This window comes from Monodon monoceros, unplaced genomic scaffold (genome assembly GCF_005190385.1).
Source record: "Monodon monoceros isolate NGI ecotype Baffin Bay Population unplaced genomic scaffold, NGI_Narwhal_1 Super_Scaffold_11, whole genome shotgun sequence".
NCBI classification, from domain to species: Eukaryota; Metazoa; Chordata; class Mammalia; order Artiodactyla; family Monodontidae; genus Monodon; species Monodon monoceros.
The window spans coordinates 101430615-101444184 of NW_021703767.1; the positions used below are offsets into that span (position 1 = coordinate 101430615).

General features: G+C 38.7%; 1 pseudogene; it reads right to left on the reverse strand.

The window, feature by feature from the left end:
• Positions 1-2647: 2647 nt before the first annotated feature.
• LOC114890331 lies at positions 2648-6854 on the reverse strand (annotated as a pseudogene).
• Between the last annotated feature and the right edge of the window lie 6716 nt (positions 6855-13570).

The following is a 13570-nucleotide window of genomic DNA, read 5'->3' on the forward strand; positions in this document are numbered from 1 at the left end:
ATATGTGCCATATCTTCTTTATCCAGTCATCTGTCGATGGACACTTAGGTTGCTTCCATGTCCTGGCTATTGTAAATAGAGCTGCAATGAACATTGTGGTGCATGATTCTTTTTGAATTATAGTTTTCTCAGGGTATATGTCCAGTAGTGGGATTGCTGGGTCATATGGTAGTTCTATTTTTAGTTTTTTAAGGAACCTCCATTACTGTTCTCCACAGTGGCTGTATAAATTTACATTCCCACCTACAGTGCAAGAGGGTTCCCTTCCCTTTTCTCCACACCCTCTCCAGCATTTATTGTTTGTAGATTTTTTGATGGTGGCCATTCTGACTGGTGTGAGGTGATACCTGATTGTAGTTTTGATTTGCATTTCTCTAATGATTAGTGATGTTGAGCATTCTTTCATGTGTTTGTTGGCAAACAGAGTTTTCTATGATTAAAAATCTTCCAACAAACAAAAGCCCAGGACAAGATGGCTTCACAGGTGAATTCTATCAAACATCTAGCAAAGAGCTAACACCTAAACTTCTCAAACTCTTCCAAAATATAGCATAGGGAGGAACACTCCCAAACTCATTCTATGAGTTCACCATCACCCTGACACCAAAACCAGACAAAGATGTCACAAAGAAAGAAAACTACAGGCCAATATCACTGATGAACATAGATGCAAAAATCCTCAACGAAATACTAGCAAACAGAATCCAACAACACATTAAAAGGATCATACACCATGATCAAGTGGGCTTTATCCCAGGAATGCAAGGATTCTTCAATATAGGCAAATCAATCATGTGATACACCATATTAACAAATTGAAGGAGAAAAACCATATATCATCTCAATAGATACAGAAAAAGCTTTCAACAAAATTCAACACCCATTTATGATAAAAACCCTCCAGAAAGTAGGCACAGAGGGAACTTACCTCAACATAATAAAGGTCATATATGACAAACCCACAGCCAACATTGTTCTCAATGGTGAAAAACTGATACCATTTCCTCTAAGATCAGGAACAAGACAAGGTTGTCCACTCTCATCACTATTATTCAACATAGTTTTGGAAGTTTTAGCTACAGCAATCAGAGAAGAAAAAGAAATAAGAATACAAACTGGAAAAGAAGTAAAACTGTCACTGTTTGCAGATGACATGTTACTATACATAGAAAATCCTAAAGATGCTACCAGAAAACTACTAGAGCTAATCAATGAAATTCATAAAGTAGCAGGATACAAAATTAATGCACAGAAATCTCTTACATTCCTATACACTAAAGATGAAAAATCTGAAAGAGAAATTAAGGAAACACTCCCATTTACCATTGCAACAAAAAGAATAAAATACCTAGGAATAAACCTACCTAAGGAGACAAAAGACCTGTATGCAGAAAACTATAAGGCACTGATAAAAGAATTAAAGATGATACAAACAGATGGAGAGATATACCATGTTCTTGGATTGGAAGAATCAATATGTGAAAATGACTATACTACCCAAAGCAATCTACAGATTCAATGCAATCCCTATCAAACTACCAATGGCATTTTTCACAGAACTAGAAAAAGAATTTCACAATTTGTATGGAAACACAAAAGGCCCCGAATAGCCAAAGCAATCTCGAGTAAGAAAAATGGAGCTGGAGGAATCAGGCTCCCTGACTTCAGACTATACTACAAAGCTACAGTAATCAAGACAGTATGGTACTCGCACAAAAACAGAAATATAGATCAATGGAACAGGATAGAAAGCCTAGAGATAAACCCATGCACCAATGGTCACCTTATTTTTGATAAAGGAGGCAAGAATAACAATGGAGAAAAGACAGCCTCTTCAATAAGTGGTGCTGGGAAAACTGGACAGCTACATGGAAAAGAATGAAATTAGAACACTCCCTAACACCATACACAGAAATAAACTCAAAATGGATTCGAGACCTAAATATAAGACCGGACACTATAAAACTCTTAGAGGAAAACATAGGAAGAACATTGTATGACATAAATCACAGCAAGATCCTTTTTGACCCATCTCCTAGAGAAATGGAAATAAAAACAAAAATGAACAAATGAGACCTAATGAAACTTAAAAACTTTTACACAGGAAAGGAAACCATAAACAACAAGAAAAGGCAACCCTCAGAATGGGAGAAAATATTTGCAAACGAAGGAACTGACAAAGTATTAATCTCCAAAATTTACAAGCAGCTCATTCAGCTCAATATCAAATAAACAACCCAATCCAAAACTGGGCAGAAGACCTAAACAGGCATTTCTCCAAAGAAGATCCCTCATTTTTAAAGGACCTTTTTACAGAAAGCAGCATTTCTAATTGACAGATCTGGAAATTAGCCTGACTTGGACAAACTATGGATTCGACTTGCAGATGAGATTTCCTTCTACTGTTAACTTGCCCTGGATTTGATACCCACCCTCAAAAGAATCCTATAAAAAACTGCTTCAAAGCCCCTTTGAAATTGCAGTAGTGCAGCAAAACCACAAGTAAACAGTGACCTGTTAACCTGTTATTTCAAATACAGACTGAAAACCAACAGGCATTTTTTGGTGCAATTTTTTTAAAACATCGTTGATATATCATATCTGCACAGCGCTGTCCCTTCACAGAAGGCAAGAAAGTGCTGGCACGTCATGTGGGAGGCCGTCCTTGGTACTCTAGGCTGTGAAAGTGGGCCTCCTTCAGGGTCTGGTTGATGTGGAAGTAAGGGCCTTGACACAGTGTGTATCGCCCCGGCACGGACTGGGGGCCGGGGCGCATGGGGGCTGGACCGGGCGGAGGGGTGGTTTAAGCTGCTCTCCACCCAGCTGGCCTGGCCCGGGCTGTTGATGCTGCTGCTGCTGTTCCCGCCACTGTGACTGCTTGAAGACCGTGTCCCCAGGAATCATGTAAGAAAGGGTTTCTAGTCTCCTTTTGGTCTGTGGGGGGAAATGGTGGTCTTCTTCACTGCCTTTTCTTCTCCTTTTCCTGGGGCGGAGGCGCTCGCTCAGGGCAGCCAATGGAGGCGAGCGATGCGGCGCCGCTCAGCGAGGAGAGGGAACAGAGAGTTTTGCGTTTCTGCGGCTGCCACGCGCTCCCCTTCGGGCCTTGGCTCTCGCCGCGGCTCTGGTGGACGCTGCCGGCCGAAAGATTACTCTTTTGCTTTGAATTATGTATGCTGCCTTTTTGCCTTCTGAATATACCCCACTTTTAACTAATATATAGTTGTAAATAAATAAAAGTTCTATGGTAGAAAATTCTTAGACACTTCAGAAGATAATACAACCCCAAATATTTTTAATCCATTAATTTAATTCATCCCTCAATTTACTCCTTTACTAATAGTTCATTCCTCTATTTAACAAAAAGCTATATTTGAGGCATGACTGTGTAACTGGCCCCTGCACACAAACTGAATAAAATATAATCCTTGTGCTTGTACTTAGAGACTCAGAAGAATCTTTGTATAACTCAAGTTTCTTATTTATAGAAATCAATTCTAGTTAACCTAGTAGCAATGAATTTAAAACGTAGCTCAAATATTTGTATAGTTCAAATAATGATTGGGAAATGAGCAGGAACAGATAGCCTGATCCACAACGGATCCAACAACAGATTATACTAAAATAAGTGTCAGGTTGGAATGCCACCATTACTGCTGCTGATGACTGAAGACCACTGTTGACATTACTCCCAGAGAACCTGGATGCTGTCATCACTATTTCTGGTCCTGCTGGCACAGCTGCTACTGGGCACTGGGTGCTCCTGATGATAAAATGAACATTAAAGAGTCTTGCATCAGCCTTTACAAACTGAATTCAGAAAGATAGGGTTATGAGTGACTCAATACTTTCTCTCCTTCACTCACTTCACATCTAATCTTCCAGAAAACCTGTTCTCTTTAATTTTAAAATAAATGCATTATATGGCCACATTTCACTATGCCCACTGTACCCCAATCCAGGTATGCTGTGATCTCTTGTCTAGATTACAGTAAATTTCTTCCTTTCACACTACTCTCTGTCCTCAAGGGTGTGACTAGGGTGATCCTTTTAAATCATAAATCAAACCATTTCACTCTTCTGCTCAAACCTCTTCAATGTCTTGATATTTCACTCAGAGGAAACCACAAATCAGCAAAACTCATTGAATGGCTAGGTACAAGCACCTGAGTAATCTGACTTCCTGTTAATGCCTCACCCTGCTTCAGTCCTACTGGCCTCCCCTCTTCCTTCATAAAGGCAGATATGCTCCACTTTAGAGCCTCTCACTTGCTAGTCCCTCTGCAGAAAGGCTCTTCTTCAGATACCCACGTGACTAACTCCCTCTTCTTCCTGAAGTCTCTACTGACTACCCCATTTCCAAATGCAATCTGCCCTTTTCACCTGGCATTCCCAATCCACTCAACACAACTCTATTTTATCCAAAGGAAAACATCAACTTGCAACTTACTCTTTTATACGTATTTTTCTACTATTTGTCTCCCCTCCTTACTTTCCACCAGAAAAATAACCTATACTAGGGTATGGGTTGAGGAAAAGGGAGGAATGAATAAGCAGATCACAGATGATTTTTAGGGCAGTGAAACTGTTCTGTATGATAAAATAATGGTGGATACATGTAAGTATATATTTGTCAAAACCAACAGAAAGTGTAGCACCAAGAACGAACCCTAATGTAAACTATGGACTTTGGGTGAAACTGATGTGTCAAAGTACATCCATCAAGTGTAACGAATGTTCTACCCTGGTGTGGCAGATTGTGTGTGTGGGCAATGTGTATATGGTAGTTCTCTGTATTTCCTGTTTAATTTTCCTGTGAACCTGAAGCTGCTTTGAAAATAGAGTCTATTAGAAAAACCCTCTAAAAAGAGAAAATAATTAGCACAAATATAACTGAAAATAGATTAGTATCCAGAATATATCAAGAATTTCTAAACGTAAATTTAAAAAGATAAACCACCCAAACAAAAAATTAGGACATCAAAAAAATTCCAGGGAAATATGAATGGATACAAAAATATGCTATATCTCAAAAGGAAAATGTGAATCAAAATCATGTTTTCTAAAATGAATTTTCATGTAATTCACACATTGAAAATAACATTCATAATAATTATAATAAAGTATATGGAACAATGGGGCCTAGTTTATACTTCTGGTGATGTTTAAAATGATACAGCTGTTTGACATAACAATGTGACAGTATCTGAAGTGTTACCTGACAGTCTGTCTTTAAAATTCCTTGAAATATCTTTGCATTTTTCTCTCCTTAGGCATAGTTACCTTGAAGAATGTTTCCTGGCCTCACTGAGAAGAGGCTAAGAGGAAGAACCCAAGTCCATACATCAGAAATTATTAGAGTCTCACAGCAGTATATAATCTCCCTTTCATTCAATGAGTTCTGAGTCTCTAAATTCACACATTTCTAGGAAATGTGTTAGGCACTATGACTCAAAATCTGTTTATAGGATTTTATTTTACATATATAAACACACCATATATATATATGTATATGTGTGTGTATATATGTACATATACATATGTGTGTAAATATACATACAAATATATTTTTCAGTTATACAATCAAAAGTAAAGTGTAGTTAAAATAAAGATGACCTTTGAGAAGCTGCCCTGTATTTCAGTCCTCAGGGTCATGAACAATTAGCATAAACCTACAAAGATTCCTTAAGGCAGACCATTTTGATAACTATACTATATCTGAAATCTATCCTGACAACCATACCCATTTTGTCTCTGGAGCTCTGTGCCACTATTTGATCTCTACCTCCTTGGGGTCATCTCACTCCCTTAATTGCAGTTGAATTGAATCCATTTCAACCACAGAAAATTCTACCAGCCTCTATATTCTATACAAAATTGCCACAAAAATCACTTGTCAAAGATGATGACACCCCTCCTCAAAGCATATCCCTTGCCCTTGGTGGAGAAAATGTCCTTTGGGCCCTTCCAGGGGATTTTTGGGGAGTGGATGGTCCATATTAAATTCACTCCAGCATTTTTCTTTCTGTCAAAATTGTTTCAAGTTACTTCTCAACATAGTACTTGGATTTGCTGGCATTTTCATTCAATTTAGCATTGTCTATCAGTGGCACCTGGTCAATTGTGTGGACCACTCACAGCTGTTATGCTACCATAGTGAATCTAGAAACTCTAGCAGATAGACTGGTATTAATTCAGCCACTCTGTAATTATGTACTCAGAATACCTCCTATCTACAGTCCCCAGAGTTTCTATAATATAAATACTAATGTAAATTGTGAAAATGAAACACTGAAAATCTTTTGATATAATGCCTCTTTTCAAAGTTGTCTTTAATTGACAATCCCCAGAGGATTTTCAGCTGCTACCTAATTCAGTGTTTCTCAACATGGGCTGTTTCAAAATCAGCTGGGGAGATTTAAAGATTCCTAATGTCCAAGTCATTCCCCAAACTAATTGCATTGGTATTCCTGGGGAGGAACTCTGGCATCAGGATTTTTTAAAGCTCCCAGTCAATTCCAATGCATAGACAAGGTTGAGAAATACTGCTTTTGTTACTGAGCCAAACTTGAGTCCCTTTGCCTACATGCAGTAAAGCCAATCTACTGACACCAGGTTGTGGTGATGGAAAGTGCAGCGTTTATTGCAGGGTGCCAAGCAAGGAATCTGAGTAGCTAGTGCTTAAAAGGCCTCAACTCCCTGAAGGCTTTCAGGGAAAGGGTTTTTAAGATAGGGTGAGGGAGGTGGGTGATGGGGCGCATGATCAGCTCGTGAACATTCTTCTAGTTGGTTGGTGATGAGGTAATTGGGAGTCAGCATCATTAACCTTCTGGTTCCAACCTGTCTGGGGTCTTCATGCTTGTGGGCAGCATACAGTTAACTTCTTCCACCTGGTGGTGGTTTCAGTATCTGCAAAACGCTCAAAGGATGTGGCTCAGAATATTATCTATAGCCCTTGAGGAAGAACTAAAAATCCTTGACTTTGTTTAATGGCGAAACCATTATTATTTTGCCTTGCTCGACTGTTTTCCTTTCTTTCTGTATTTTCTCACTTTGATTAAATTCACTCTTTGGAACTCAGGGAAAGCCTAGGGAGCTAAAGTTTTTCTACAGACAAGAGGCAGGAAGAGGACGTGGGCGGGGAGGGGTGTGTTCTGGGAAGGGCCAATAGGGTCCTGCTTGGTTATACTTTTAAAGACAGTGATAGATGAGGAATACGGTAGGCTGAATGTTGGCCCTCCAAAAGGCCAACTGTGACCAGCGGTCTCATTTCTGTGCTTCCACAGGAGTTGAGGTAAGTAATTTTTGTTTCTTTTTTCATAGTGCTGGTATCTAAAATAATGGTATATTACTTTAACAGTTACTAGCGTCTTCAGTTTGATGAAATAGAGCCGTGATTCAGCAAAACATAGGATCAAACTTCATCTGCTTTCTTTACCCTGAGGCTACAGGCAGTAAGATATTCTTTAGCAAGGTCACAGAATTCCTGGGTTGATGAATAAAATAAGAATTTTAGCATGGTATTTTCTTCCTGTATGCTTTCTGTGTTATTGGTGACAGCCAATCCACACTGCAGTTATTAAATTTCTTGTGTCCCTTTTCCTATTTTAGGGAGTAGCCAACTAAAACCCTAAAGGCTCCAATGAGCACCTCATTCTAGTAGATCCTCTATATCAATTTAGTTACCTCTTTAGTGCATGTCTTGGAATCCCAGATTCTAATACTAAAACTAAATTTTTACCACATTAAGTCTGAATTAAGCAAAATACCCGAGCTCCGAATTGTTTCTACTTCCTGAGGATCTCTTGCTAGAAACCTGTACCCTGTTTGCAGTATCTGTATCAGTCAAAATTGTTACCGCAAGTGGGGGTCTGGCTGCTTGCCCTTTGAAGCCAATAAAGAGGCAAGGTTTGTGGAAAGGAAAGTTTGCTTTCAGAGGCTATCAAGTGGGGGAGGGGTGGAGGGAAGAGGGCAGACTCCTGCCCAAAGGCTTATTCCCCGCACTGACAGTCAGTGGGCAAGAGCATTTACATATGGAGGGAGGGGGCTAAGGCAGAAACAGCACAGTCGGCTCTGACGGTCATCTTGAAGTTAGTCATGCAGTGGTCTGATCAGTGTCATCTTCATTGTTTTAAATACAGTTAGTCTGTAGTACCAGGATTGGTTTGTTCCCATTTCTTTGAGGTCAGTTCTCGGAATTGTGGCAACCATGTAGTTAACTTCTTCCACCTGTTGAGGGTTTTAGTCTCTGTAAGACAGCTCAAAGGATATGGTTCAGAATATTATCTACAGTCTTTGAGGAGGAACTAAAGGTCCTTGACTTTGCTTAATGACTAAACTATTGTTATTTTGTCTCCTTTGACTGCTTTCCTTTGTTTCTGCATTCTCTCACTTCTCTGATTTAACTTATCCTTTGGCTAAAGTTTTTCCACAGACAAGAGGCAGGCTAAGGACATGGGCAGGGAAGGATCATAGGGTTCTGCTCTGTTTCAAGATCGTGGTTGAGTGTATCAGAGATCAACCACAGTTAACTACACAGAACATGAACTTACGGGAAATATATTGTTTATCTAACATGAAGGTTCTCTCTGCCATTATTATCTGAATGCAAAGCCCCAGATTGTATATCAAATGGGAATGTCTTAGGTACAATACACATACTCTACATGTCAGTTGTCAAAGGAACAAAGAAGTCTAGCATCTGAACTATGTGACTTTGGTAGTAGAAAGCAGATTATCACTTCTCCATAAGAACTACATGTTGATAAATTTTTCAAACATGGGAAAGGGTTTCAGATGCCAATCTGGAGGGAGGATTCATTGTGTCTTCAAATTTACCTAAGAATTTTCTCAGGTATATGTTAGGGATAAGGCAGGCGATAAAGAATATTCCAGGCTGTGGGAATAAAGGACACATGTCAGAATTATAGTTTAGGATTCTAGTTTAAGATGGCAACTGCCACGCTTTATTTGTCCTTCTACTAAAAATCCTGCTGAAATGACAGAAAAAAATGAGGTAAAAAATGAATAATTTTATTGAGAATAGAAAAAGGAGAAACAGTGGGAGACATTTTTTTTTAATTTAGAAAGCAGAAATGCCACTGACCAATAAAATTTATTATACCATAATAAAAGTAGAAAATGAATGTGAGTATGTTTGGTTTGGAAAGCAAGAATGTGTTGTGTGACAGAAATGCAGGTGCTTAAACAAAGGACTGTATAATGAATAGCAGAGCTAGATCTTTCACCCTTGCCACATTTTTAGGAAAATAAATCTGCTGGCAGCACCAGTGTTGGTCCCCACATTAAAACCCTAAAGGGCATGATCTGTCTGCGAAAGGCTTGGGCTCTGTGGTATTGGTTCCTCGGAGAAAAGGCACCTTTTCTTGGCATTGAATGGTTTCATTTTCAAAATCACCAATCTATTAAATTAGCCACCTTTATTAAACAGAATTCTCAGTCATCTCTTCCATTCAGGGACGATATCTCTTAAAGAAACAGAACTATATAACTGGTGAAGAAATCCATGCCATCAATCCATATTAATAAAATTTTATTTATAAATTCAAAGCATACCCAAGGGGAATTTTGAGAGCCATTGACTTGACTCAAAATTAAAAGGCATTTATGGAAGTAAAGCAAGTTTAAAAATTTTAATGTTTTTATATCGATATCCCTCACTGCCTTAGTAGGAGTGTGTGTCTAAATTATGTGATGATTAAGTCTTCTCTGTTTAAAGAAGAAGAGGGAGAAACTTCTCTCCTCCTTAGGGTGTATTCTTGAGAACACAAGACCTTTTAATTTTACAGCACAAGGTCCTGGGCCTTCTGATTCTGGAACTGTAAACACAAACCTCCAACATTAATTTAGGAGGCCCCCATAAGATAAGCAATCACAAAGTGTATTTTCTTGTCTCAAGGAAATGAGAAAAGTTTTTGTCTCTTATACTTTTCTCTATAAAGTGCATGAAGTTCTGTCCAGACCCCATAATCACTCGTTTTACCTTACATACGTATAATCTATTAGTACTTATCCAGTTATGTGATTGTTCTCTGCCCGTTCTCTGTTGGTAGGGAGAGGACTTTTGTTGACAAGATTACTTATTTTTCCCAACAATATATAAGTGGGACTGGCTCTAACCATTTAGACTACTATTTCTGGAAGCAGAACCTTCCCTTCTAATCCATCTCTAAGAATTTTGTACTTAAATATAGGGAGCAGTACACTAAAAGAAAAAACAAATGATGTAATTTAAAGTACCATTTCAGCGCTTTGTGTGAGATAGTTGGGGTAAACATAATTTCTGTAAAGTTCCTCAAATCATACTATACCTGAAATTATGCAATTTCTAGTCAGTTCATTGTATGTCCGCATTTGTCTATTTTACTATTTCCTGTGGCACACCGTTATTAGCTCTGAGAATTGAGAGTGGAAATGAGTTTGTTAACCTGATGGTCTGTTTTATTCTGGCTTCCTTTTTTTTCCCAATTGAAAATATAGTCAAAGACTCAAGTGGCGAATCATATTTATTTCTGTAATATAGATTTAAATATGCTTAATTCTGTTCATCTGTCTAAAATATATATTTAATATTTAATACATAAATTGTGATCTGTGTTTAGAAAATATGTGATTGTACCATTATATTCTATTTTTAACCTTATATCTAGAACGTAGAGTTCTGCTGCAATTATTACACAGAGGCCACTTTCACTGCAATTCTGAGTTTTCATGGGTCTATTGGGAAAGCTTAAGGTGTGTGTAATGGTAACATGAGTTTTATTGGGCTTCCTTCATCAAGAAATAACCATACTAATTATTTTCTATGAGGTGTATATATCAGTTGCATTGTCCTGTACTGCCTTCAGTGTGAATGTGTTCCTTGGCTAGATGCTATATTGTGTGAAACTTCATGCCTCTATATCAAGCATTTTGTAACTCCCTAGATGGTGGTGCTGACTGGGGCTCTGAGGGTAAGAAAAAAATTCTCCATAACCAGAATAGATGCCAATTTCTGTGAGAATGACTTGTTATCCCTGGTAACAAAGGATAATTTGTCTTCCCAAGGAAATATGCCATATGGGTGATTCAGAATTGTTATTTTTGTTTGTTTGTTTTTTTCTGAGAGATTAAATTTTCTTAGAAGGCAGAAGCTAGATTGTTAGAATTCATGCTGCTGGGTTCCTGTGTGATCTCCATCTTTTACCCAGTGATTACTCCATTCCTATACCTGTCATGCCAGGTCTGGCATAGCCAATAACAAAGACTATTTAGTATCAACTGGCAGAGTAATTTTGTCTACGTGGTTGGTCAGTATTCTTTCCATGGTGAGTGCTTGCTGATAGGCATTTATATCTGACATGAAAAATGTCACTTGACGCCCCTTTGCATACGTCCACCCGCATGCCTCTCCCGTAGACCCTCTTTTATCTGATATTCCAGTCTTTTAATTTTGAGGCCATTCACCACTGCCCATAATTCCACACATTCTCATCTCTGGCCACATCTCCTTTCCCATAAAGTCAATGAATGGTTGTAACGATAGCTCTGTCCATTGGGAAGATTTTCACACACTCACTGTCATTCAGAGTTACCACTGAGTGGCTACAATGTAGCCTCCATTTATTTTGGGTTCATTTTGTATACTGAGCCAATCTATCTATAAACCAAGCTTGGATTTTTCATATTCCCTCCATATACCCATATATAAGATGAGGGAAGGATGAAAACATGGGTGACATGAGGCTGTGTACTCATGCAATTTACTTAGGCCTTCTCGTCCTGCTCAGGCTTGATCCACGATGTACCATTTCTATCCTACAATGAATTATTGCTGCATCTACCCAATCTGATGATGATTTTATGGGTTATCAAAATGGGCATATATGCATTGGAGCTATTCTGGAATTTAACCCCAGTTATCAATCTGGTAGCCAGAAAAGAAGGTGGGGACAGCTCTTGAGGGGGCACTTGTTGCCTGGCAGGGAAGAGACCTTTGCAGCTTATTCTCATGTCAAGGAACTGCTAATACTTTAATGGGAAAGGCTGAGCTCCCTCTGAAGACTCTGAGGGCTCACAGTTAAAATCTTCAGAGGAATCCACACAGATATTCCCGTTCTAAGCTTCAGTAACGCAGGTTTTCTCAGCCAGGACCCTAAACACAGCATAACAGACCTGCCTAGGCTGAGCATTCAATAGTCTCTGTAGCTCAGTGTTCTTAACAATAATATCTTGAGTCTGTTCCTCATTTGGTCCTGTCCCACACTGTAAGAGCTAAAGCCCTCTTTTTAAATGACAGCAGAGGCTCTCTGACTCCCTCCTTTAGCTATACGCAGATTATCATCATCCTTCTTCAGGGTGTCAGTGTAACTTTGTAGATTCCAGCCAATTCCATGATCCTTGTATGCATTCTACTTCCTGAACTTTTCAAAGTCCTTGTGCGTTACACTGGGTGGGGCATTCCCCTTCATGTTTGTAACACCATATCCTCCAATATTGTTTTCCAAGATGCTCATGGCTTCAACCTGGAAGCTGAGACAGTTCCTGAAGGCACTTACAATAGGAAGCAGTCAGGTGGGGATACTCCTTGTAAGAGTTTCTCTCATGAAAGGAAATATGAGCAACTTAACGTCCATGACTGCAAAGTTTATAATCTGTATATTATGTGCTTTCTATAACATTATCAATTTATATGATAAAGTACCATGAAAATGTTTATTCAACATGTGACAGTTTGTCATTAAGAATCACCATGTGAAAATTGTTGTATGGTGTATAATCTCTACTCTGAATTTATCCTTAGGATGGAGTGTGTGTTACATACAAGTAGGTTTAATTGGAAATAATGTATAATGCTTATGAGAAATTTCTTAGGAAACAAGCATGTCTAGAAATTAGTGAAGTTAGAAGTTAAATCCACTTGAGAACTAGAAAAAGATAGGACAGAGGTGCCATTTAAGATTGAAACTGAAATGACAGTAAAGCTGGAGGAGGAAAATGCAGGGTGCTTTCAGCGAAAGGGAGTAAGCACTTTAACTGGATATGACATACACAGTACAAAAGGGAGTGTCTAGGCTACTGCAGATTGTTGAGACCCTTAAAGATGAATCTTGAGTAAGCACCAACCCAGTGCAGCTGTGGAGCTGCATTTTTGGCCCGGGCAGAGCCACTTCTGCTGGCCTAGATTTTACTAAAATTTCCTGATTTCATTAAGTGTTACCAACTCTTCATCATCATGGAATCCATGGAGTCATAATATCCTTTGCTGGTTGGTTTGTTTTGTGTTTTGAAGAACTTGCTAACATTTTGTCATGGGGGGATAATAAAACAGAATAAACTTATTTTACCTTCCTAAGAAGAACCTCATCTTTTAGATAAACCCACTCCCTCACAAATAAGGACACCATAGTCTTCACAATCGGTTGCTTCTTATTAGTTATGTCATGATGTCATTCATGATGCATTAAACAAATTCAGCATAATGGAAGAGGGAAGATAAAGGTAAATTTCAAAGATGGTAAGGAAGTATAAATGACAAGCATTTGCATCTAATGGGATGTGTGAAATCAGGGAG